Below are 26,375 nucleotides of genomic sequence, written 5' to 3' on the forward strand. Positions count from 1 at the left end.
ACCATGCCCAATCCTCCTTAACTATACCCAATCCTCCTTAACCCTGCCCAATCCTCCTTAACTATACCCAATCCTCCTTAACTATACCCAATCAGGAAATAGCTGTTTTTGATGTGGTATTTTCTCATAGACTACATGGAATTGTGACATAAATACTTTAAATGCCTCTAAATAATTTCAGCACCATTTTATTTATCTTTTGTGTCCTTCCATTGCTTTGCGCTGTGATGCAGTCTCAAACTCTGTCAGTTGACTCGCAAATCTGTCATTAAGTGGGGCAACGTGTCACAGAACCAGAGTGCCGACATTCATGTGTGTGCGCCGCATTGTCGTGTTGCGCTCAGTCTATTAAGATCCCTATCTGTGAACTGAACCGTGCTGGCTGTTTTATAGGAGGAAAAAGCTATGCATAGTAATCACTGCTACCTGAGAAGCCCCTCTGAATCTGACATGCCCTGAATACAAACACCCCCTCTCCTCTCAGCTTTCCCCTCGTGTGGAGTAACGTTTCAGATGGCTAGCTGGCGTTTCCCCCCTCTGAGCGCTACTAAAGCCCATTCTCAGGCCCAGACGTATTAAAAAGGCGTGGTAAGAATGGCTAGCGAATGATAGACATGAACGGATCGCCTTAAGTGCTTTCCCATACTAAAGTCAGCCGGTGCCAAGTTCTTTGGGAGTGTTTTAGAATGTTGGAAATTGGACTCATGACAAGTGGAGAAGGCGGGGTCCGTCTCGGAAAGGAAGCGAAAGGATTTCAAATATCCCCGCCAAATAGTTTTGGTAGTGCATGCTCTCCCTACATCTTCGACCTGTCAAAATACCAACAGACTTTCTTGTTTTCCTGGTCGCTCCGGCCAAGTCTCCTTGTTTACTGCTGGGGCTTCTGGGAACACTCTGGGAGCCTTTTCTTTTTTGTCTTCAAGTTCTTAACTGACTCAGGGGCCGCTTTTCTCCTGGAAATATGTGCTGACATCAAAGAGCTGAGCAGCTGAACGCTGCCTCCTGGATCCTCGTAGCGTGTCCGTGACTGACTGGAAAGCGCATGCAGGGCCAGAGCAAGGGGAAGTGTGTTTTATCATTAACCCGGTGCTGAACCGGTAACTCTGTTAAATGCACTCCATAAACCATCGGTTTCTATGCACGCTGTTGAAAGGGTTCTGCATCCTCCCTTTTGGTGTCACAACCCTTGAGTGAACAACCCCTGAGTGAACAACAACACACTTGACTTATTTCACTTTTCTCTAGTGGGAGAGGCTGGGAAAAACTGGATGGTGCTGGGAGGAGCTGGGAGGTGCTTGGGGGTGCTGGGAGGTGCTGGGAGGTGATGGGAGGAGCTGGGAGGAGCTGGGAGGTGCTTGGGGTGCTGGGAGGTGCTGGGAGGAGCTGGGAGGAGCTGGGAGGTGCTTGGGGTGCTGGGAGGAGCTGGGAGGTGCTGGGAGGTGCTGGGAGGAGCTGGGATGTGACGTAGTGTAGTGCAATTTGTTTTGGAGCGGAGGGTCGGGGGCTAAAACATAATTCTACTAATTTGTAAACTGCTCATTGACCAGAACTAAGCCCCGCAATAGATTTGATTTGAAAATAACAATATGTTCATAGCTTGATAACATTGAGACACGATCACGTCTCTTTTTATTGGTGGGAATACGTGGTGAACAGATTTCCTAAATTAAACACATTTTTCCTGGTTCAAATTTTTTGACCATCAGCATAAACAATGGGGGGGGGGGGTAATCCTCCCCTGTCGGAGAAGTAGAGATAGGGTGCATGTTGTCATTACTCCTCAGTGTGACAGTAGTAGAGATAGGGTGCATGTTGTCATTACTCCTCAGTGTGACAGTAGTAGAGATAGGGTACATGTTGTCATTACTCCTCAGTGTGACAGTAGTAGAGATAGGGTACATGTTGTCATTACTCCTCACAGTGACTGACAGTAGTAGAGATAGGGTACATGCTGTCATTACTCCTCGCAGTGACTGACAGTAGTAGAGATAGGGTACAGGCTGTCATTACTCCTCAGTGTGACAGTAGTAGAGATAGGGTACATGTTGTCATTACTCCTCAGTGTGACAGTAGTAGAGATAGGGTACATGCTGTCATTACTCCTCAGTGTGACAGTAGTAGAGATAGGGTACATGTTGTCATTACTCCTCAGTGTGACAGTAGTAGAGATAGGGTACATGCTGTCATTACTCCTCAGTGTGACAGTAGTAGAGATAGGGTACATGTTGTCATTACTCCTCAGTGTGACAGTAGTAGAGATAGGGTACATGTTGTCATTACTCCTCACAGTGACTGACAGTAGTAGAGATAGGGTACATGATGTCATTACTCCTCGCAGTGACTGACAGTAGTAGAGATAGGGTACATGATGTCATTACTCCTCAGTGTGACAGTAGTAGAGATAGGGTACATGTTGTCATTACTCCTCACAGTGACTGACAGTAGTAGAGATAGGGTACATGTTGTCATTACTCCTCAGTGTGACAGCAGTAGAGATAGGGTACATGTTGGCATTACTCCTCACAGTGACTGACAGTAGTAGAGATAGGGTACATGTTGTCATTACTCCTCACGGTGACTGACAGTAGTATAGATATGGTACATGCTGTCATTACTCCTCGCAGTGACTGACAGTAGTAGAGATAGGGTACATGATGTCATTACTCCTCAGTGTGACAGTAGTAGAGATAGGGTACATGTTGTCATTACTCCTCACAGTGACTGACAGTAGTAGAGATAGGGTACATGTTGTCGTTACTCCTCAGTGTGACAGTAGTAGAGATAGGGTACATGCTGTCATTACTCCTCACAGTGACTGACAGTAGTAGAGATAGGGTACATGATGTCATTACTCCTCAGTGTGACAGTAGTAGAGATAGGATACATGTTTCCATTACTCCTCACAGTGACTGACAGTAGTTGAGATAGGGTACATGTTGTCATTACTCCTCAGTGTGACAGTAGTAGAGATAGTGTACATGTTGTCATTACTCCTCACAGTGACTGACAGTAGTAGAGATAGGGTACATGATGTCATTACTCCTCAGTGTGACAGTAGTAGAGATAGGGTACATGTTGGCATTACTCCTCACAGTGACTGACAGTAGTAGAGATAGGGTACATGTTGTCATTACTCCTCACAGTGACTGACAGTAGTAGAGATAGGGTACATGCTGTCATTACTCCTCAGTGTGACAGTAGTAGAGATAGGGTACATGTTGGCATTACTCCTCACAGTGACTGACAGTAGTAGAGATAGGGTACATGTTGTCATTACTCCTCACAGTGACTGACAGTAGTAGAGATATGGTACATGCTGTCATTACTCCTCGCATTGACAGACAGTAGTAGAGATAGGGTACATGATGTCATTACTCCTCAGTGTGACCATAGTAGAGATAGGGTACATGTTGTCATTACTCCTCACAGTGACTGACAGTAGTAGAGATAGGGTACATGTTGCCGTTACTCCTCAGTGTGACAGTAGTAGAGATAGGGTACATGCTGTCATTACTCCTCACAGTGAATGACAGTAGTAGAGATAGAGTACATGATGTCATTACTTCTCAGTGTGACTGACAGTAGTAGAGATAGGGTACATGCTGTCATTACTCCTCACAGTGACTGACAGTAGTAGAGATAGAGTACATGATGTCATTACTCCTCAGTGTGACTGACAGTAGTAGAGATAGGGTACATGTTGTCATTACTCCTCACAGTGACTGACAGTAGTAGAGATAGGGTACATGTTGTCATTACTCCTCAGTGTGACAGTAGTAGAGATAGGGTAAATGTTGTCATTACTCCTCAGTGTGACAGTAGTAGAGATATGGTACATGATGTCATTACTCCTCAGTGTGACAGTAGTAGAGATAGGGTAAATGTTGTCATTACTCCTCAGTGTGACAGTAGTAGAGATAGGGTATATGATGTCATTACTCCTCACAGTGACTGACAGTAGTAGAGATAGGGTACATGCTGTCATTACTCCTCACAGTGACTGACAGTAGTAGAGATAGGGTACATGTTGTCATTACTCCTCACAGATACTGACAGTAGTAGAGATAGGGTACGTGATGTCATTACTCCTCAGTGTGACAGTAGTAGAGATAGGGTACATGCTGTCATTACTCCTCACGGTGACTTGCAGTAGTAGAGATAGGGTACATGATGTCATTACTCCTCAGTGTTACAGTAGTAGAGATAGGGTACATGTTGTCATTACTCCTCAGTGTGACAGTAGTAGAGATAGGGTACATGCTGTCATTACTCCTCAGTGTGACAGTAGTAGAGATAGGGTACATGCTGTCATTACTCCTCAGTGTGACAGTAGTAGAGATAGGGTAAATGTTGTCATTACTCCTCAGTGTGACAGTAGTAGAGATAGGGTATATGATGTCATTACTCCTCACAGTGACTGACAGTAGTAGAGATAGGGTACATGCTGTCATTACTCCTCACAGTGACTGACAGTAGTAGAGATAGGGTACATGTTGTCATTACTCCTCACAGATACTGACAGTAGTAGAGATAGGGTACGTGATGTCATTACTCCTCAGTGTGACAGTAGTAGAGATAGGGTACATGCTGTCATTACTCCTCAGTGTGACTTGCAGTAGTAGAGATAGGGTACATGATGTCATTACTCCTCAGTGTGACAGTAGTAGAGATAGTGTACATGTTGTCATTACTCCTCACAGTGACTGACAGTAGTAGAGATAGGGTACATGATGTCATTACTCCTCAGTGTGACAGTAGTAGAGATAGGGTACATGTTGTCATTACTCCTCCACAGTGACTGACACAGCTTGTTCTGTGTGGAGTGGCTGAAAGGAAGGATTCAGGGTGATCAAACAGAAGTGTGTGTGTGTGCGTGTGCGTGTGCGTGTGCGTGTGTGTGTGTGTGTGTGTGTGTGTGTGTGTGTGTGTGTGTGTGTGTGTGTGTGTGTATATACCCTCGCTGCATAATGCATGCTTGTGTGGACTTGTTTGTCCTTGGTTAAGCACTGGGCTGGCAGCTCTCCTTGTTTAGTGTTTACCAGACTGTGTTGTTATTCCTAACTGAGAGAAAGTTTGAAGGGAATCTCATGACACAAACACAGACTACTTCAGAGCCTGTAATGTGTTGGAGACCATTAATCATGATTGGGAATAAAAGGAGGGATTCCACATGACAAGTGGTTAATATTAACCGGTTTCAAACTAATTATGAGCTAAACATATCCAATGCTTCTGTTTGAAAATGACAAATAACTGTGGTTTGTAGGGTGTGTTTAGAACATCCATGCTTTAGGGCATCAATAATATTGAGGGCTGAATAGTGTGTGTGTGTGTGTGTGTGTATGTGTGTGTGCCTGCTTTTGCACATGTCTGCGTTCAATCTATACGATTGTACGTGTTGGCATTCTTAGGAGGCCTCCTTCCTTCGGTGGTCTTGCATAACACCTGCATTCTTCCCCGGGACCTCAGTTAATCCATCCAAGGCTGACCTGTCAGGAGATCCTCCTCCCTGTGATTGAGATGAGTTCCAAGACACACACACACAGTCACACACACATACACACTGTAGTACTCACTGACATACCTTGTCAGTCACTGTAGAATGAAGAGGTACTGGAGGTGAATGGGGTTGTAATGAAGTGCCACGGCTCTGCTGATGGGATCTGTGGCTCGGAGCCTTGGCAGATACCCAGCTACAGTGGTGAGGGAGGCGTCGTCCCAAATGGAACCCTATTTCTTATATAGTGCCCTACTTTTGATGGGCCAATAGAGTTCTGGTTAAAAGTAGTGCACTATATAGGGAAAAGGGGGCAATTTGGAATGCAGACAGAGTGTGAGCAGCCCTTGAGCGTGAGCAGTGTTATTCATTTTTCGACACCTTTTACAATCATCGATTTCTCAACCTCCCACTAAGAGTTTTTTGTTGTTGTTGTCATTTTGTTCAATCCGATGCCATAACGTCAAACAAAATAAACCCTCTTTGGGTTACAGAATATGAAGAATGATTGACAGGTTAGACGTAGATCCCAGTTTGTCCTGCTAGTATGAATAACAGCAACATCTGCTCCTTTCACACCTTTCCTGTGTCACTGCATCTGATTCCGTGATACCGCGGATGTCACATCCTCCCTAGGTCATCCCAGTTACAAGCAGGAAAGAGCAATGGGAAATTGACATACATATTCTCCTGAAGGGAATCAATAGAATCGTGGGGTGCTGATGTGTTAGACTTTCCAGCTGAGACTCGAAATGGACGCCCTGCTGCTGATGTCTGAGCTGAGATTTATCATGGTTCTTTTTTGGTTGGCCGCCATGGTATGGTTTCTAGCCCTGGTGTCTGAGCCGAGATTTTTCATGGTTCTTTTTTGGTTGGCCACCATGTTATGGTTTCTATCCCTGTCTCCGTTTGAAGTGCATCCCTGATTAGAAATGACTGGCAGGTTTAATCCATGTGGTGTTAGCCTGCCTACGCATGTCTAATCAGTTATTACATCAAGGAAGGGAGAAAGGAAAGATGCAGTCATAAGGAATTCAAACATGGGCCCTTTCATGCTTCAAGGTACCAAGGTAAAGTTTTTGCCAGGCTGCAATCAGAGATTAGATCGGACACAGGCCAACTGTCTCTACTCTCACTCCTTCCCAATGGAAACACTGCACATGCACTTACTAGAACCATTATAATAGATTTACTGTAGAACAATTCTCCACATGACTACTGCACCCAGTTTGTGTCTTAGAAACACACACGATGCCTCAGGTCAGGTCATGAAACACAGGCTCTGTTGCCATGCTCTGTTCCCTTGGCTGCTATGGCAACCATACATAGCCGTGTAACCTTAGCGAGGGGATGTTGCCACTTCTGAATATGTGTATCAGTTTTTGTTTGCTGGAAGCGCAGACAACTGGCAAGATACCTGGCGCAAACGTCCTGTGGATCTTCTTCCACACATCCTGTTGTTTGTCTCTGATCTGACCTGCCAAAATGTCAGCAAGAAGAGATGAACCAGAGAGTGCGATTGCACATGGCCTTGTTTGCTGCAACGGCGCATCTCCTCCACCTCTCACTACGCCTAGGTGCTGATAAACCCCTGCAGGAGGGGCCAGCAGGGAGAGGAGGAAAATGGTGAGCTCAGGGATCCGTGTTAGGTCTCACTGGCTCTGGAGTTAGTGTGGGGAATGTAAACACAGCTCCTCTCCCACTGGCTCAGATGCTGCCGAGACAGCCGCCCTAGTCTGGTCTGCAGAGCTTGGGGTCCCTGCCAGCTCTTCCCGTCAGAGACAGAGGGAGATGGGGAGGGAGGCCGAGCCGGGGGTTGTGTCCTAGCCATGGGTGGTCTGGTCTGGCTGCCTGGGCTCCTTATCTGGAAGAGAGGGAGAAGCCCCGGGGAAGTGGCGGTGTGTTGACCCCAGGCATGCAGCACAGGGCCCTGCTTCCCTTTTTACCACATGTCCACTGGGATAACAGGGATAGCTACACAGGACCTCTGGGATAACAGGGATAGCTACACAGGACCTCTGGGATAACAGGGATAGCTACACAGGACCTCTGGGATAACAGGGATAGTTACACATGACCTCTGGGATAACAGGGATAGCTACACAGGACCTCTGGGATAACAGGGATAGCTACACAGGACCTCTGGGATAACAGGGATAGTTACACAGGAAATCTGGTCTCTCCTAGTCTGTCTTTCTCTCTCTCTGTCTCTCTCTGTCCCTCTCCCCTTCTCTCTGCCTGCCTGCCTGCCTGCCTGTCTGTCTGTCTGTCAGTCTGTCTGTTTCTCTCTCTCTCTCACTCTCTCTCTCTCTCTCTCTCTCTCTCTCTCTCTCTGTCTCTCTCTTTGTCTGTCTCTCTACCTATGTATGTCTGTCTGTCTGTCTGTCTGTCTCTCTCTCTCTCTCTCTCTCTCTCTCTCTCTCTCACTCTCATTCTCACTCTCTGTCAGTTTTTATTGGTATTCGTGCCGTGGGGAGTCAACTGCCGGCTCCTTGTGTAAAGCTTGGAGGGAGAACACACAGAGGGGTTGGTGTTTACAGTACGGCCGCACCAGTTTTAAATAACTTCTGTGGATCTCGAGTCAGTCTTTGTGTGAAACAGGAAGAATAATAGGTCTTTAAAAAAGGCCCGCCGGGTTAACGGTGAAGGATTTCAGACGCATCCTGTTTTTCCAGGGACGAGCTTTTGAGACAAGGCTTGAGGTATATCGGGCTCTGTCGTACATTTTGGAGAGTAAATTGAAAAACAACATACTTAATGGATGCAGCATGCTCTCCATTGAAAAAGTATTGGCCTCACATTGGGCTGCATTTGACCCCGAACCTCGAGGCTACAGTAGTGACAAACAACATAATGGGCACAAGTGGTCCTGTTACCTCTTAGAATTGTCCTGTTACCTCTTAGAATGGTCCTGTTACCTCTTAAAATTGTCCTGTTACCTCTTATAGGGGTCCTGCTACCTCTTACAGTGGTCCTGTTACCTCTTATAGTGGTCCTACTACCTCTTATAGTGGTCCTGCTACCTCTTGTAATGGTCCTGCTACCTCTTATAGGGGTCCTACTACCTCTTATAGTAGTCCTACTACCTCTTATAGTGGTCCTGTTACCTCTTATAGTGGTCCTACTACCTCTTATTGTGGTCCTGCTACCTCTTACAGGGGTCCTACTACCTCTTATAATGGTCCTGTTACCTTTTATAGGGGTCCTGCTACCTCTTATAGGGGTCCTACTACCTCTTATAATGGTCCTGTTACCTCTTATAGTGATCCTGCTACCTCTTATAATGGTCCTGCTACCTCTTATATGGGTCCTACTACCTCTTATAGTGGTCCTGTTACCTCTTATAGTGGTCCTACTACCTCTTATAATGGTCATATTACCTCTTATAGGAATCCTGTTATCTCTTATTGTGGGTATGTCACCTCTTATAATGGTCCTGTTACCTCTTATGGTGGTCCTGTTACCTCTTATAGTGGTCCTGTTACCTCTTATAGTGGTCCTACTACCTCTTATAGGGATCCTGCTACCTCTTATAGTGGGTATGTTACCTCATATAGTGGTCCTGTTACCTCTTATGGTGGTCCTGTTACCTCTTATAGTGGCCCTGTTAGCTCTTATGGTGGTCCTGTTACCTCTTACAGTGATCCTGTTATCTCTTATGGTGGTCCTGTTATCTCTTATGGTGGTCCTGCTACCTCTTATAGTGGTCCTGTTACCTCTTATGGTGGTCCTGTTACCTCTTCTGTTTCTCTCTCTCTCTCTCTCTCTCTCTCTCTCTCCCTCTCTCTTTGTCTGTCTCTCTACCTCTGTCTGTCTGTCTGTCTGTCTGTCTGTCTCTCTCTCTCTCTCTCTCTCTCTCTCTCTCTCTCTCTCTCTCTCTCTCTCTCTCACTCTCACTCTCTGTCAGTTTTTATTGGTATTCGTGCCGTGGGGAGTCAACTGCCGGCTCCTTGTGTAAAGCTTGGAGGGAGAACACACAGAGGGGTTGGTGTTTACATTACGGCCGCACCAGTTTTAAATAACTTCTGTGGATCTCTTATAGGGAGATCTCTTATAGGTTACCTCTTATAGGGATCCTGTTACCTCTTATAGTGGGTCATGTTATCTCTTATGGCGGTCTTGCTACCTCTTATAGTGATCCTGTTACCTTTTATAATGGTCCTGTTACCTCTTATGGTGGTCCTGTTACCTCTTATAGTGGTCATGTTACCTCTTATAGTGGTCCTGTTACCTCTTGTAATGTTCCTGCTACCTCTTATAGGGGTCCTACTACCTCGTATAGTGGTCCTACTACCTCTTGTAGTGGTCCTGTTACCTCTTATAGTGGTCCTACTACCTCTTATAGTGGTCCTGCTACCTCTTATAGTGGTCCTACTACCTCTTATAGTGGTCCTATTACCTCTTATAGTGGTCCTACTACCTCTTATTGTGGTCCTGCTACCTCTTATAGGGGACCTACTACCTCTTATAATGGTCCTGTTACCTCTTATAGTGATCCTGTTACCTTTTATAATGGTCCTGTTACCTCTTATGGTGGTCCGGTTACCTTTTATAATGGTCCTGTTACCTCTTATGGTGGTCCTGTTACCTATTATAGTGATCATGTTACCTCTTATAGTGGTCCTACTACCTATTATAATGGTCATGTTACCTCTTATAGGGATCCTGTTATCTCTTATTGTGGGTATGTCACCTCTTATAGTGGTCCTGTTACCTCTTATAGTGGTCCTACTACCTCTTATTGTGGTCCTGCTACCTCTTATAGGGGTCCTACTACCTCTTATAGTGGTCCTGTTACCTCTTATAGTGGTCCTACTACCTCTTATTGTGGTCCTGCTACCTCTTATAGGGATCCTGCTACCTCTTATAGTGGGTATGTTACCTCATATAGTGGTCCTGTTACCTCTTATGGTGGTCCTGTTACCTCTTATAGTGGCCCTGTTAGCTCTTATGGTGGTCCTGTTACCTCTTACAGTGATCCTGTTATCTCTTATGGTGGTCCTGTTATCTCTTATGGTGGTCCTGCTACCTCTTATAGTGGTCCTGTTACCTCTTATGGTGGTCCTGTTACCTCTTATAGTGATCCTGTTACCTCTTATGGTGATCATGTTACCTCTTATAGGGGTCCTGTTCCCTCTTATGGTGGTCATGTTACCTCTTATGGTGGTCCTGTTACCTCTTATAGTGGTCCTGTTACCTCTTATGGTGGTCCTGTTACCTCTTATAGTGGTCCTGTTACCTCTTATAGTGGTCCTGTTACCTCTTATGGTGGTCCTGTTACCTCTTATAGTGATCCTGTTACCTCTTATGGTGATCCTGTTACTTCTTATAGGGGTCCTGCTACCTCTTATGGTGGTCCTGTTACCTCTTATGGTGATCATGTTACCTCTTATGGTGGTCCTGTTATCTCTTATAGGGGTCCTGTTACCTCTTATGGTGGTCCTGCTACGTCTTATAGCCTTTTTCCTTTTATGTTTTTTCTGGGATCTCTTCATCCCTCTGTTATGTTCATGGCGTACTCGCAGGGTACTAGAGATGATTGGATGCAGGACTGTCACCCATGCTGTAGCAGTACAGCCTCACAATCCCCTGCGTGAGAGGCCTCACAACCACACACACACACAGACATCAGGCAGCAGGTCCACACAACAGATCCACACAGTCCCTCTGGGCCTTCTGCTAGTTCAAAGGTATGGCTGTTAAATGATCTTAGAGAGGCAGGGCTCTCCAATGCCACTGGCTTGTTGTTTCACGCCATAAAAGAACAAAAGAAACAGGGGCCAAAGCCATACTCAGGGTACAGCACACACACACACACACACACACACACACACACACACACACACACACACACACACACACACACACACACACACACACACACACACACACACACACACACACACACACACACTCTTATGCTTGAACACACACAAGAACAGACACACATACACATTGTTGGTTAAGGGCTTGTAAGTAAGCATTTCACTTTAAGGTATGTGACAAATATAATTAGATTTGACACACGTAGGTCAAGTGCATCTTGTCTTTCACCTTTTCCTGGAACTCTCTCCGTTTGTCTCGTTAGCTGTTTTCAGTTCATCACCCTTGCTTCAGGTTCCCTCCTGTGTCCTTTATTATCTCTCTCTCTCAATCCCTTCTTTTCAAATCCCCTCCATTTTTTACTCTATCCTCTTGCTCTCTCTGCATCCCAAATGATATCTCTATTCCATATATAGTGGACTACTTTTACCCAGAGTCCTATGGGCGGCCTATGGTCCCTGGTCAGAAGTAGTCCACTATATAGGGAATAGGCTGGCATTTGGGATAAAGCCTCATTCTGGGTATTCCTCTCATTAGTCACTACCACATTCCTCCCCTTTCCATCCCTCCTGGAATCTCTCTGTACTCCATTCATTTACGTCTCTTTACCCTGCTCTCTCTCTACCCTCTCAGCCTTCTCCTTTCTCTCTCCCTATATCTCTCGGAAGATGTTTTGATGAGACAGACATGGGGGGGTTCAGTCCACACACCTGGCACTGAGACCACCACTGATTATCTCTACCACACACAGAGGTCACCCCATACCCCCTTCACTCCCCCCTCTCCCGTGTCCCGGCCTCTGTCTGGGCTTTGCACCGGGGAGGAACATCTGTGCAACCACAACACCGGCCTCATTAGCAATCAGCAGGGCCTAGGACAGCTAGCCGACAGCCCGCACACTGCTAATGTGAAACAGGGTGAGGGGAGAAGAGGAGAGGGGAGAGGAGGAGAAGGCAGAGGAGGAGGAGAGGAGGGGAGGATAGAGGAGGAGAGGAGGAGAGGAGAGGGTAGAGGAGGAGAGGAGAGGGAGAGAAGGAGGAAGAAGAGGAGAGGGTAGAGGAGGAGAGAGGAGAATAGAGGAGAAGAGGAGGAGAGCAGAGGGTAGAGGAGGAGAGGGTAGAAGAGGAGAGGGGGAAGAGGAGGAGGAGGAGGAGAGGGGAGTGTAGAGGAGGAGGGGAGGGTAGAGGAAGAGAGGGGAGGGTAGAGGAAGAGAGGGGAGAGGGGAGAGGAAGAGAGGAGAGGGTAGAGGAGGAGAGGGTAGAGGAGGAGGGGAGAGGGTAGAGGAGTAGAGGAGAGGGGAGAGAGGAGTGGAGGTTGGCGTGAGTCAGGAGAGATCTGCGTTACCCTGTGATTCCGGCCTTACACACATTAACACTCCCTAACTAGCAAACACAATTCTGGGATTTCCTGCCCTTCGGGCTCCTGGGTAATGGACCTGATAGCATATAGAAGGTAAATGGCAGTCAGAAAAGGACTTGACTAGAGCAAAGTGCACTGGACTATTACACCATACTGAGGCTGCGTCTCAAATGGCACCCTAGTCCCTATATAGTGTACTACTTTTGGCCAGAGCCCTGGTTAAATGTAGTGCACTACATGGGGAATAGGGTACCACTTGAGACACACAGAGATGAGCCTTAGCTGTTTTAATGGATTTCATGAGAGGAAAGCCCGTTCTCTGTGTCTGGATATGGGTCGCTGTCTCTTTGCCTTTGGCCTGTGTTTATGTATTCTAGTGAGTAATGCCACACATGCTGTTAGAGGTTTTAGTATTGTATGATGGAGTCACCACGACCCCCACAAGCATCCATGGTCATTATTGTCCCTTTATTTCAATGTACTCATGTCAGTTGAATCCTTTTTATAACATGTCTTTGCAGCTTATGTAAAACTGTATCAAACATAACATGGATATCTTTACCACATTCTAAGGATTTTGTTTTTAGTACACAATTATCTCATTTGATAAAATACTGAGTGTTGGCGCACACCCCAGAGAATTGGTTGTGACATCCCCTACGGGCTGGACATCTCGTCCAACTGGGCATCCCCTACGGGCTGGACATCTCGTCCAACTGGGCATCCCCCACGGGCTGGACATCTCGTCCAACTGGGCCCTTTCGCTCCCGGACAGCGTGTAAAGGTCATTGTGGCAGCGCTTGATCTGTACTTCCCCTTTTGGTCATGGTAAATGGAGTGTGAAAGTGGATGTTGTGCTGATAGGGGAGCCTGCTTTTTTGGGACTGCCTGGCCCTTTGTGTGTGTGTGTGCGCATGCACGTGTACGTGTGTGTGTGTGTGTGTGTGTGCGTGCTTGTGTGCATGTGTGTGCGTGTGTGTGTGTGCGTGTGTGTGTGCATGTGTGTGTGTGCGTGTGCTCGTGCGCGTGTGTGTGTGTGTGTACGTGTGCGTGTGTGTGTGTGCGTGCGTGTGTGCATGTGTGTGCGTGTGTGTGCGTGCGTGTGTGCATGTGTGTGTGTGTGTGCGTGCGTGCGTGTGTGTGTGTGCATGTGTGCGTGTGTGTCCGTGTCCAGACTACCGAGTTCACAGGCGTGTGGGAGAAAGGGCCGCGGCGACTGTGAACGTGGGCGAAGCTGTAACCAATCAGTTCTTGGGTTTCTCACAGTACGAGGGCAAATGGCTCTGACCCAGTTGCAGTACAGAGATGGTGAACATTGTGAATTTCTTCTGCAAAGTGGAATTTCTAATTTGGTCTGGTCACGTCTGTCCGGGGTGTTTCTCTTCCCTACTGTACACAGCTTTACACTGCCTGTGTCTGGTCCTCTGCACGCACAGTGTCCTAATATAAGGTGCTCTCTACCACAGTGTCCTAATATAAGGTGCTCTCTACCACAGTGTCCTAATATAAGGTGCTCTCTACCACAGTGTCCTAATATAAGGTGCTCTCTACCACAGTGTCATAATATAAGGTGCTCTCTACCACAGTGTCATAATATAAGGTGCTCTCTACCACAGTGTCCTAATATAAGGTGCTCTCTACCACAGTGTCATAATATAAGATGCTCTCTACCACAGTGTCATAATATAAGGTGCTCTCTACCACAGTGTCCTAATATAAGGTGCTTTCTACCACAGTGTCATAATATAAGATGCTCTCTACCACAGTGTCATAATATAAGGTGCTCTCTACCACAGTGTCATAATATAAGGTGCTCTCTACCACAGTGTCCTAATATAAGGTGCTCTCTACCACAGTGTCCTAATATAAGGTGCACTCTACCACAGTGTCCTAATATAAGGTGCTCTCTACCACAGTGTCCTAATAAAAGGTGCTCTCTACCACAGTGTCCTAATATAAGGTGCTCTCTACCACAGTGTCCTAATATAAGGTGCTCTCTACCACAGTGTCCTAATATAAGGTGCTCTCTACCACAGTGTCCTAATATAAGGTGCTCTCTACCACAGTGTCATAATATAAGGTGCTCTCTACCACAGTGTCCTAATATAAGGTGCTCTCTACCACAGTGTCATAATTAAAGATGCTCTCTACCACAGTGTGCTAATAGAAGGTGCTCTCTACCACAGTGTCCTTATATAAGGTGCTCTCTTCCACAGTGTCCTAATTAAAGATGCTCTATACCACAGTGTCCTAATATAAGGTGCTCCCTACCACAGTGTCATAATGTAAGGTGCTCTCTACCACAGTGCAAATATACTTCTCTTTTGTACAACTAATTTCTGTCTCCACACCGGGCCTTAAAAGCGTTGCCATTAAAGAGTGTTAAGTTTGCCCATAAAGTGTGTTAACTTTGCCATTAATGACTGTTAACATGAACTACTGCCCCTCAGCTTTGCCCCTGGAGGCCGGAACTGAATTCGCCCCCTTCTCTCTCTCTTCTCCCCTCCTCTCTCTCCTTCTCCTCCTCCTTCTCTCTCTTCTCCTCTTCATTCTCTCCCTCCTTCTGGCTCGCCTATTCTCCCTCTCCTTCTCTCTCTCCTTCTCCTCCTCCTCCTCATTCTCGCTCTACTTCTCCTTCTCCTCCTCCTCCTTCTCCCCATCCTTCTCTCTCTCCTTCTCCTCCTCCTTCTCTCTCTTCTCCTCCTCCTTCTCCCCCTCCTTCTCCCTCTCCTCCTCTCCCTGCTCTCTCTCTCTTCTCCTCATTCTCCCCCTCCTTCTCCCTCTCCTTCTCTCCCTCCTCTCTCTCTCTCTTCTCCTCCTCATTCTCCCCCTCCTTCTCCCTCTCCTCCTCTCCCTGCTCTCCCTCCTTCTGGCTCTCCTTCTCTCTCTCCTTCTCCTCCTCCTCCTTCTCTCTCTCCTTCTCCTTCTCCTCTCCTTCTGTCCTTCCTCTCCCTCTCCTCTCCTTCTCTCCCTCCTTTTCCCCTCATTCTGCCTCTCTAACAAACCGCTGGTATTTATACTCTGGCTAGTTGTTCTCACAGGGTAGTCTCCTGACACGAATTGCACTTAGTTTATTTACTGGCCAACTTGTGTTGTGAAAGCTCCTATGTTTTTACAGCCCAATCCTTGATGCGTCTTGTGAGACCGTTTGAGAGTCTGAGTTTAATTTCTTCCCAGTACTGTTACTGTTGAAGTTTGTCGACCGGCCAAGGGGCGGCCATTGCTGGGCCCACGCTCATGAGAAACGACCTCTGTGCACTGCTTTGTGCTCCCGGATGGAGGAACAAGTTCCTCTCTATTCACTGTTGATGAATAGAAATGGCTCTATAGACTCATATTTGTCCGTGTAATCTCCTTAATAGCGTAATTGCCTTGCCCACATGGTAAGTAAGTAGGATGTTTTGAAACACAGGGAATCTTTGTCTTTTTCTTTGGTTTATGTATCTACACCCATGATAGGTTCACTCTCGGTTCAGGGCAGCCATTAACCTCCGGGGGAGATGTGTGATGGTCCTTGACGCTAAGAAGAATGGACAAACAAATATTCTTTCATAATCTGTTAATGAGCTGGAAGGAGTGGCGGCCATCTTGGAAGGGGAGTGTCAATACTTGTGTTATGACAGAGGGACAAGAGACTCATTGTGTCCAATCACAGCCTTTATGTGAGAGGGGTCGCTCGCCAACGGCTGTCGGACCAAAGTCTATGGTGTGCTTTATGTCTGGCACCGAACATTCCTCTCTCTCCCACCTGATATCACTTGTGTATTCTTCACTGTATTTTTCTGTTCAGACTCGGAGAGCAAGAGACAGAGGCTTTTGTGTTCAGCGGAGCTGTGTGTCTGACACGAAAGAGACACCTTAAAGTGATTTACCAAGGTTTTCCGCCTGCATAGACGAACAAAGGAGACAGTTGGCTTTCAAAAGATGCTTCCCACCTTTTCCCCGCAGTAGAAAAAGAGAAGCGGGTTGAGGTAAATCTGTATAAATCTGGCAGTGGGCACTGTGCAGCGCTAACGGCGCCTGGCGCGGACCTCAGCTCTTCATTCAAAGAAGATGTGGACGGGAGGTTTAACGGTCGCTGTATTGGAAGCAGATACAGGCACCTAATTCAGGTTTTAAAGACTAGTAGACCCGCATCTGGCTCCTCCTTCATCCTCTGAGGGAACAGCTGAGGGAGGAGAGAAGAGGATGATGGAGGGGGGAGAAGGGGTGGAGAGTTGTTGTACTGGCGTGGCCTTCAGCGCGTTTAAGCTACTTAATATTTTCCGTAATCTGGAGTCAAGACGTTTTAAATAGAACCACATTGTTTAGTGTGTACAAACGCAATCATTGGGGTGGTGGGAGGGTCTATTCCCCCATCTCACCCCTTTGATCTGGGCTTGTCCACTAACTTCTATCCAGTGGGAAGTGCACAGAAGCAGAGCTATAATGGAGGACAGCCGGGGAGTGGGCTGTTAAACATCGCCCCTCTTCCTTGTCGGCGGATAGGCGCTCGCTGATATTCATTTCCATGCTCTTGACAGGGGCCATTAGTCTTGGGGAGGAGGCTTGAGTTACGGCGTTTAGGGTGAAAAGATCCTCTGGCGCTGAGGTTTGTGGGGGGGGGGAGTATATATGTGTTGCACAATAACTTCAACCGCTGGAGAGACGGGAAGCTGCTGCCGGGAGACGGTGGTGCGTGGGAAAGATGGAAGGCTTGTCAGCCAGCCAGTCTCTGATGCAGAACATAGTCAGACAATTTTATTGAAATCTAATCTGAAGTATCCGTTTCAGATGGATTGACGCGGGATTCATTCTGTTGAAACATTCCCCATATTACTGTGCACTAGAATCAGTTATCAACGTAGGCATATGGTATCAGTCACAGTACACAACATGTAAGCTGTTGAAATAAGCTAAGGATGTGCTCTCCCGCTCACTCCATGAGCTTGACACTCTCTCCGAAGCACTGTTTAGAAGAAACTGTCATCTTATTTACACCGAGCTATTTGTATCAATCAAGAGGGGAAACACAACACTCTGAAGGTCCGGCCTGAGTCACGGTCCACGCTCCACGCACCTCGTAAGGCGCTGCTGAAAGCCGTGCCGACCGGGGCCAAAGGATCAGTGTGTTTGCTGACTGTGCTGTAGAACAGGATGTATGGGTTCACTACACCAGCTTGCTGCTCTGCAGATGTGCTGATAGAGCAGGGTGTCCGGCTCTTCCCCCCCGCCAGCCAATCCCACGCCTCCTTCTACCAGAGAGAGGGCCTCTGGGTAAAAAGAAGTGTCCTCTCCCACGGACTAACGAGCCATCTGTTGATCACAGACATCTGGCCATCCCAGCAGTGGTATAGTAAGAAGAGGAAACTTTGGCTGTCCAAATCCCCTCTGCTCCGTCGGCTTCTCTATGACCTGAACAGGGGTTTGGAGTGTTGGGGAAAAGTTAGAGGGAGACGCACTATCAAACGATTGTGACTGCTTATCCAGATATTAGTCTGGACAATGTGGAGGCCTACTGAATGTGTTCCAAAGCTTCTTGATCAAAATGTCACACTTGGCCCTTTACTTCCACTGCCTTAGGTTTCTTATTCCAGGTGAGGGAGATGAAGCCAGTTTGATGGTTTACGGTAGTGTGGCTGATGAGGAAACAGATAGGTGGGAGAAGAGTGGAACTTCAATTCTCACAGGTGTTCCTATGTAGGCAGAGCAGGAAAAACACAGGTTTATGCCTCTTGCTACAAGGTACCTTATAAAAACCTCAGATGTAATGGGAGGGCAGTGTTATACACTTTAGCTCTGTCTCAGTGTGTGTGTGTGGTTGTGATCTGAGCTCGTGTACGTGTGTTAATGTGTGTGTGTGGTTGTGATCTGAGCTCGTGTACGTGTGTTAATGTGTGTGTGTGTGTGGTTGTGATCTGAGCTCGTGTACGTGTGTTAATGTGTGTGTGTGGTTGTGATCTGAGCTCGTGTACGTGTGTTAATGTGTGTGTGTGTATGGTTGTGATCTGAGCTCGTGTACGTGTGTGGGTGTGTGGGTGTGTTAATGTGTGGTTGTGTTAATGTGTGGGTGTGTTAAAATGTGGGTGTGTGGGTGTGTTACTGTGTGGGTGTGTTAATGTGTGGGTGTGTGGGTGTGTTAATGTGTGTTAATGTATGGGTGGGTGTGTTAATGTGTGGGTGTGTGGGTGTGTTAATGTATGGGTGGGTGTGTGGGTGTGTTAATGTGTGTTAATGTATGGGTGGGTGTGTTAATGTATGGGCTTGTGGGTGTGTTAATGTGTGGGTGTGTGAGCATATTTTCCTCAGGGTTTTACTCTAAAGTAGCTCTTGGCACCAAAAGCCAGGCTGTTACAGTTTAATAGCAGAGTTGTTTACTCTTTTATACATACCCACTTCACCCCATTTTGGGATGGTTCCTGTTTCCCTCTAGTGTTTTTACTTAGTGTCATGCCCAACACTGTCTTGCTAACTGGTTCCTGTTTCCCTCTAGTGTTTTTTACTTAGTGGCATGCCCAACACTGTCTTGCTAATGGTTCCTGTTTCCCTCTAGTGTTTTTACTTAGTGTCATGCCCAACACTGTCTTGCTAATGGCTCCTGTTTCCCTCTAGTGTTTTTACTTAGTGTCATGCCCAACACTGTCTTGCTAACTGGTTCCTGTTTCCCTCTAGTGTTTTTACTTAGTGTCATGCCCAACACTGTCTTGCTAATGGCTCCTGTTTCCCTCTAGTGTTTTTACTTAGTGTCATGCCCAACACTGTCTTGCTAATGGCTCCTGTTTCCCTCTAGTGTTTTTACTTAGTGTCATGCCCAACACTGTCTTGCTAATGGTTCCTGTTTCCCTCTAGTGTTTTTTACTTAGTGTCATGCCCAACACTGTCTTGCTAATGGTTCCTGTTTCCCTCTAGTGTTTTTTACTTAGTGTCATGCCCAACACTGTCTTGCTAATGGTTCCTGTTTCCCTCTAGTGTTTTTTACTTAGTGTCATGCCCAACACTGTCTTGCTAATGGCTCCTGTTTCCCTCTAGTGTTTTTACTTAGTGTCATGCCCAACACTGTCTTGCTAATGGTTCCTGTTTCCCTCTAGTGTTTTTACTTAGTGTCATGCCCAACACTGTCTTGCTAATGGTTCCTGTTTCCCTCTAGTGTTTTTTACTTAGTGGCATGCCCAACACTGTCTTGCTAATGGTTCCTGTTTCCCTCTAGTGTTTTTTACTTAGTGGCATGCCCAACACTGTCTTGCTAATGGCTCCTGTTTCCCTCTAGTGTTTTTTACTTAGTGGCATGCCCAACACTGTCTTGCTAACTGGTTCCTGTTTCCCTCTAGTGTTTTTACTTAGTGTCATGCCCAACACTGTCTTGCTAATGGTTCCTGTTTCCCTCTAGTGTTTTTTACTTAGTGTCATGCCCAACACTGTCTTGCTAACTGGTTCCTGTTTCCCTCTAGTGTTTTTTACTTAGTGGCATGCCCAACACTGTCTTGCTAACTGGCTTTACGACCAACGGTGAAACTGCCTGTTTTTTTTACAATATAGGTTACACTATACAACTTGGGAATGTTGTTGGTCTGAGGTTAGAGTGGCTCAGCTTCTCTGTATAAACTCCACAGGTAGCTAACATGACTGAACCCGCTGACTCTCCGTTGAAGACACCGCCGTTAGGCCTATCGGACAGACGTGTGGCCCGAGCGGCCAACAAGCCTTCCGCCCACAGAGTGCACCAGGAAAGAGCAGAAAAGACTAGCTGGAGGGGAAAAAACAGGCTATGAGATGATTAAAGGTGATCCATGCTTGCCAAAAGTTTGACATTTCAGCATTTGGCTCGAATGCAGGCCACGCATCGCAGGCACCCAGTCTTTCATCTGCTTCAGAAGGAAGGAATAACATTGAGGAACAGAGATGTCCTAACATGATTATAGTCTTTAACAAGAAGAAAACGTGCTCAATTAGCTGGGTGGTTCTGTCTGCTGATTAATGCAGCAGGTAGTGTTCTATCGTTCTAATCTCCTGCTCAATTTACCGTAGCAACAGAACTTCACCTGTCTGTCTGTTGCTTGGAAGCTCCAGGTTTAGCTCACTGTCCAGGCTCTGGTGCAGGATCAAAGGAAATGTTCCCTCCGTCATTTATGAGTCAATCTAATCTAATGACTTGACTGGAGGAGGCAAAGAAAACACGACTAGAGGACGACAGAAAGATGCAAGAAAGACTAGATAGATCTGCTTTTTACCACTGCTGAGATAGTTTGCACACTTTGGGCCAACACAGATTGAGTGATTCATTCTTCCTTTTGGTCTCTCAGATGGGCAGTCAGTCACAAAGCTGCGCTAACAAAGATCTATATGTGATGTAATCTTATCAAGAGAGAAAAGCGTGGGGGGATTGTGGGTAATTTTCCACTGTAATTGTCCTGAAGCCCAACAAGAGTCAGATGTGTTCTGACACAGCAGTTCACTTACTTAGCAGAATTGCTTGTCTGTTCTCTGTGTAGGAGACTTTGCCCTAATGCAACTGGGCTTGAGTGGTATGCAAACTGGGCAAAAGTATGTTTGCGTTGGAAAGTGACACGAGGCTTATGGGCCTGTGATTCACATAGTGTGGTACAGAATATTACGCAGGTCGGGTGAAGCTATCTGGATGCCTAATGCTGGGATTACATCTGAGGTTGTTTCAACACGAGCCTCTGTTGGTATCTGAAACAGTAATATTGTACTGAGGCGAGAGGGAAAGAATTAAAAAATATGTTTCAATACTTGAACACATATTTGTTGACGGTCAATGACGTGGCGTTATGCCCCACCCACATCATGTTGGCACGCGTTGATCTGCTCCCTGGTTAACCAAAGGGCTTTGAGCGTCTCGCCTGTCTGTCCTCATTGAAGATTTAAGGACTGTGCTCCAGCAGGCTCTTAATCAATAAACACATGCTTTATTTTGTATCAGTATCTGCTTTACGTTGAACATGGTGACATTGCCCCCAGAGTTAAAACACATAGAGCGACAGTTCCCAGTGTAACAGATGGAACTAGATATTTTTTCACGGCTCCTTGGCTCTTCATCAAAACATCTTCTACATGCTTTGAAAACCCAGCATAAAGCCCAGCAAGAGGAGTTAATTAATCTCTCTCTCTCACTCTCTCACTCTCTCTCTCTCTCTCTCTCTCTCTCTCTCTCTCTCTCTCTCTCTCTCTCTCTCTCTCTCACTCTCTCACTTTCTCACTCTCACACACACACACACATATCTTCCAGTAAGACTCTTCAGGATTCCAGAGCAAATCTGACCGATGTTGTTCTAGATATAACTCCAGCAGGTCTGTGTCTATTCTACTGTCCATGCCTTGGATTTCATAACTTTCACACAAAGCAATTGGCAATGTTGATGTTACAGACTAGCGTGTTCTTGGAGCGAATTGAGAAAGAACGTAACATTTTGTGACTTTCGAAATTACTTTTGAAATGTCTGGAATCCCAAATATTTGGAGGGCCGTAAAACTCAACGGTGGTCCCCTGGTCCTGAATACTAACAGGTCATATAGAAGAGTAGAGCATGACATGTGTTGATAGTCAGGTCAACTGCTGGGACCTCCTCCTCCCTGTATCTTGGCCTATAAACCTTGCAGATGGTATCTGGTAGCAGACAGCACCTTGCAAGCTTCAGTATTAACCCTATTGCACCCTGAGTGCTGACTCTCACCAAGGCAAAGAGCCTAAACGGTGTGCACACACACACACACACACACACACACACACACACACACACACACACACACACACACTCACACACACACAGACACAGACACAGACACACAAACAGACACACACACACACACACACACACACACACACACACAGACACACAGAGACACACACACACACACACAGACACACAGAGACACACACACACAGACACACACACAAACAGACACACAGACACACACACACACACACACAGACACACAGACACACACACACACAGACACACAGACACACAGACACACAGAGACACACACACACAGACACACACACAAACAGACACACAGACACACACACACACAGACACAGAGACACACACACACAGACACACACACACACACACACACACACACACACACACAGACACACACACAAACAGACACACAGACACACACACACACACAGACACAGAGACACACACACACATACACATACACACACATACATAGCACCGCACATGGACTGTGTTTGAATGGGCGAGGCAGATGCAGGCAAGTTTAGTTTAACACAGAGGTTATGAATGCTAGCAGCCCTGGGATAGAGTCGTTTCAAGTGAGACAATAGGTCCAGCCCAGACAGGCAGGAGCAGATGCAGGGTGGATCTGATGAAGTGCAGGGTTCATGTCCTCGTGCTCAGTGTAAACAGACCTGGCTTGTGGCTAAGCTACGCACTGTGACTGGGCTGGGTGGCTCTAATTGTGGGCCTCTCTGTGACCAATCAGAAAACACAATTCTGTTGACCCCAATTTTTGTGTTTATTATTTTTGAATATTTCATGATAGTTATTCATATTTCCAACTTAATATACAGTGCCTTGCGAAAGTATTCGGCCCCCTTGAACTTTGCGACCTTTTGCCACATTTCAGGCTTCAAACATAAAGATATAAAACTGTATTTTTTTGTGAAGAATCAACAACAAGTGGGACACAATCATGAAGTGGAACGACATTTATTGGATATTTCAAACTTTTTTAACAAATCAAAAACTGAAAAATTGGGCGTGCAAAATTATTCAGCCCCCTTAAGTTAATACTTTGTAGCGCCACCTTTTGCTGCGATTACAGCTGTAAGTCGCTTGGGGTATGTCTCTATCAGTTTTGCACATCGAGAGACTGAAATGTTTTCCCATTCCTCCTTGCAAAACAGCTCGAGCTCAGTGAGGTTGGAAGGAGAGCATTTGTGAACAGCAGTTTTCAGTTCTTTCCACAGATTCTCGATTGGATTCAGGTCTGGACTTTGACTTGGCCATTCTAACACCTGGATATGTTTATTTTTGAACTATTCCATTGTAGATTTTGCTTTATGTTTTGGATCATTGTCTTGTTGGAAGACAAATCTCTGTCCCAGTCTCAGGTCTTTTGCAGACTCCATCAGGTTTTCTTCCAGAATGGTCCTGTATTTGGCTCCATCCATCTTCCCATCAATTTTAACCATCTTCCCTGTCCCTGTTGAAGAAAAGCAGGCCCAAACCATGATGCTGCCACCACCATGTTTGACAGTGGGGATGGTGTGTTCAGGGTGATGAGCTGTGTTGCTTTTACGCCAAACATAACGTTTTGCATTGTTGCCAAAAAGTTCAATTTTGGTTTCATCTGACCAGAGCACCTTCTTCCACATGTTTGGTGTGTCTCCCAGGTGGCTTGTGGCAAACTTTAAACAACACTTTTTATGGATATCTTTAAGAAATGGCTTTCTTCTTGCCACTCTTCCATAAAGGCCAGATTTGTGCAATATACGACTGATTGTTGTCCTATGGACAGAGTCTCCCACCTCAGCTGTAGATCTCTGCAGTTCATCCAGAGTGATCATGGGCCTCTTGGCTGCATCTCTGATCAGTCTTTTCCTTGTATGAGCTGAAAGTTTAGAGGGACGGCCAGGTCTTGGTAGATTTGCAGTGGTCTGATACTCCTTCCATTTCAATATTATCGCTTGCACAGTGCTCCTTGGGATGTTTAAAACTTGGGAAATCTTTTTGTATCCAAATCCGGCTTTAAACGTCTTCACAGCAGTATCTCGGACCTGCCTGGTGTGTTCCTTGTTCTTCATGATGCTCTCTGCGCTTTTAACGGACCTCTGAGACTATCACAGTGCAGGTGCATTTATACGGAGACTTGATTACACACAGGTGGATTGTATTTATCATCATTAGTCATTTACGTCAACATTGGATCATTCAGAGATCCTCACTGAACTTCTGGAGAGAGTTTGCTGCACTGAAAGTAAAGGGGCTGAATAATTTTGCACACCCAATTTTTCAGTTTTTGATTTGTTAAAAAAGTTTGAAATATCCAATAAATGTTGTTCCACTTCATGATTGTGTCCCACTTGTTGTTGATTCTTCACAAAAAAATACAGTTTTATATCTTTATGTTTGAAGCCTGAAATGTGGCAAAAGGTCGCAAAGTTCAAGGGGGCCGAATACTTTCGCAAGGCACTGTAGTTATAGAATATCTAGCTGCAAAACCATTTTTGTTGTTGGTACACACTTGTTTTACCGTCCCTCCTAGCTAACAAATGTATCTGTTTTCTCACAGTGAGAGAGAAATGTGGATTCTCACCTAGCACAGAAACCTGAATACACCTCTCTTTCCTGACAGTTGTTATGCCCCGGGCTGGCACCCCAGGAACACCTCTTACACCATGTGTGTTTGAGCCCAGGCACTGGGCTTCGCTGTCTATATTTATACAGCTGTGTCTCTCCAGGAGCACGTCAGGTGAAAGGCTTTAGCTCATGGCCGCCGCAGCAGGGTCCTCCATATCTGGAACAGGCTCCGGTGGCTGCTGCTATAGGGCTGCAGCCCCGCCCCTGCTTTCACAGAAAACATATATTCTCTAGTCTAAACAGGCGCATCAATGCAGCACTGTCTGAGACTGGGAGCTAGCATGCTAATGCTAACCGCTCATGTGGGGGACAGCTGTCGTCTGTACAGTACATTGGTGGTGGATCTCTCTCTGTTATTTTCTTTGCTTATGTTGACATCCGCACAGAGGCGGAAACGTCATTTAGGACGAAAAGACAACACAAAGGTCAGTGAGGGGCTTGTTTAAGGAAGGGATGGAAACAAGAGGGGAGAGGCCGTGTCTGTGGATCTGCAGAGACCTGAGCTTGTTGGACTTGGCAAGGGTGTCCACGCATTGGCCGATGCCTGCGTGTTCTGTTTGGATAGCCCCTGCACTCCAGCCCTGTAAATAAGAACGGGGCGCTGGGACCGAGCTAGTAGTTCCAGGGGCGGCTTCTTGCTGACGGGGAGTCTGTCTGTCTCTCAGCCTAGGTATCATCAGGATTTTGGACAAGGCGGATGATAGATGAGCGGAGGGCAGTGTTTCAGACGCCAGCGGAGCAACACGATGACCTTTGTTTGATAATAAGTTTGCGTTCCCCTCTCAGTGACCGGCCTAATTACAGTACACATGTCTAGGCATGTCATTAGCCCCAGAGGAAACACAGAACGGAGTATACTACCCACAACCCTTATTGGATAGTAGTTTGGAGGGTTTGGATGGGGTTGTAATGGCCTCAGTGGTTATGGTTTACAATGGACCATAATAGAGGTTTGGACTGGGTGGACGAGTTCAGGTCCTGATTGATGCCATCAGCGTTAACCTGGCTCTTTAACTTTTCATTATCTGCAATCCTGGCTACCATATTAGGGGTCAGTTATCAGATGACTCCCTCTACCTCTCCATTTTTCCATCAGCCTCAGAAAACTCTCCTCTGGGGTCAAACGGGTTAATCAGATTTGGGATTGGGCCCGTCAGCACTCCATTCCCTCTCTGTTATTTTATTAAGATTCAGACCATGAAGGAATGGGCTCTGGGACAAGGGTGGATCCAGAGAGGAGAAATGGAGCAACGCTGGCGCTCTGGCGGGCCTCGAGAACTAAGAGACTGTGCTTTGTGGTTAATTAGCCACCGGCTTCTATTGAACGATCCGGCGAAGGGCGAGATTTGTTTTTGACCCGTGTT

General features: G+C 46.4%; 1 protein-coding gene across 44 annotated transcripts in view; it reads left to right on the top strand.

Moving 5' to 3' along the window:
* nav3 (neuron navigator 3) overlaps nt 1-26,375 on the top strand; it is a 242,182-nt gene that overhangs the window by 1,193 nt on the left and 214,614 nt on the right. The window lies entirely within an intron of this gene.

This window comes from Oncorhynchus mykiss, chromosome 15 (genome assembly GCF_057628025.1).
Source record: "Oncorhynchus mykiss isolate SJ-2025 chromosome 15, ASM5762802v1, whole genome shotgun sequence".
Taxonomy (NCBI): Eukaryota; Metazoa; Chordata; class Actinopteri; order Salmoniformes; family Salmonidae; genus Oncorhynchus; species Oncorhynchus mykiss.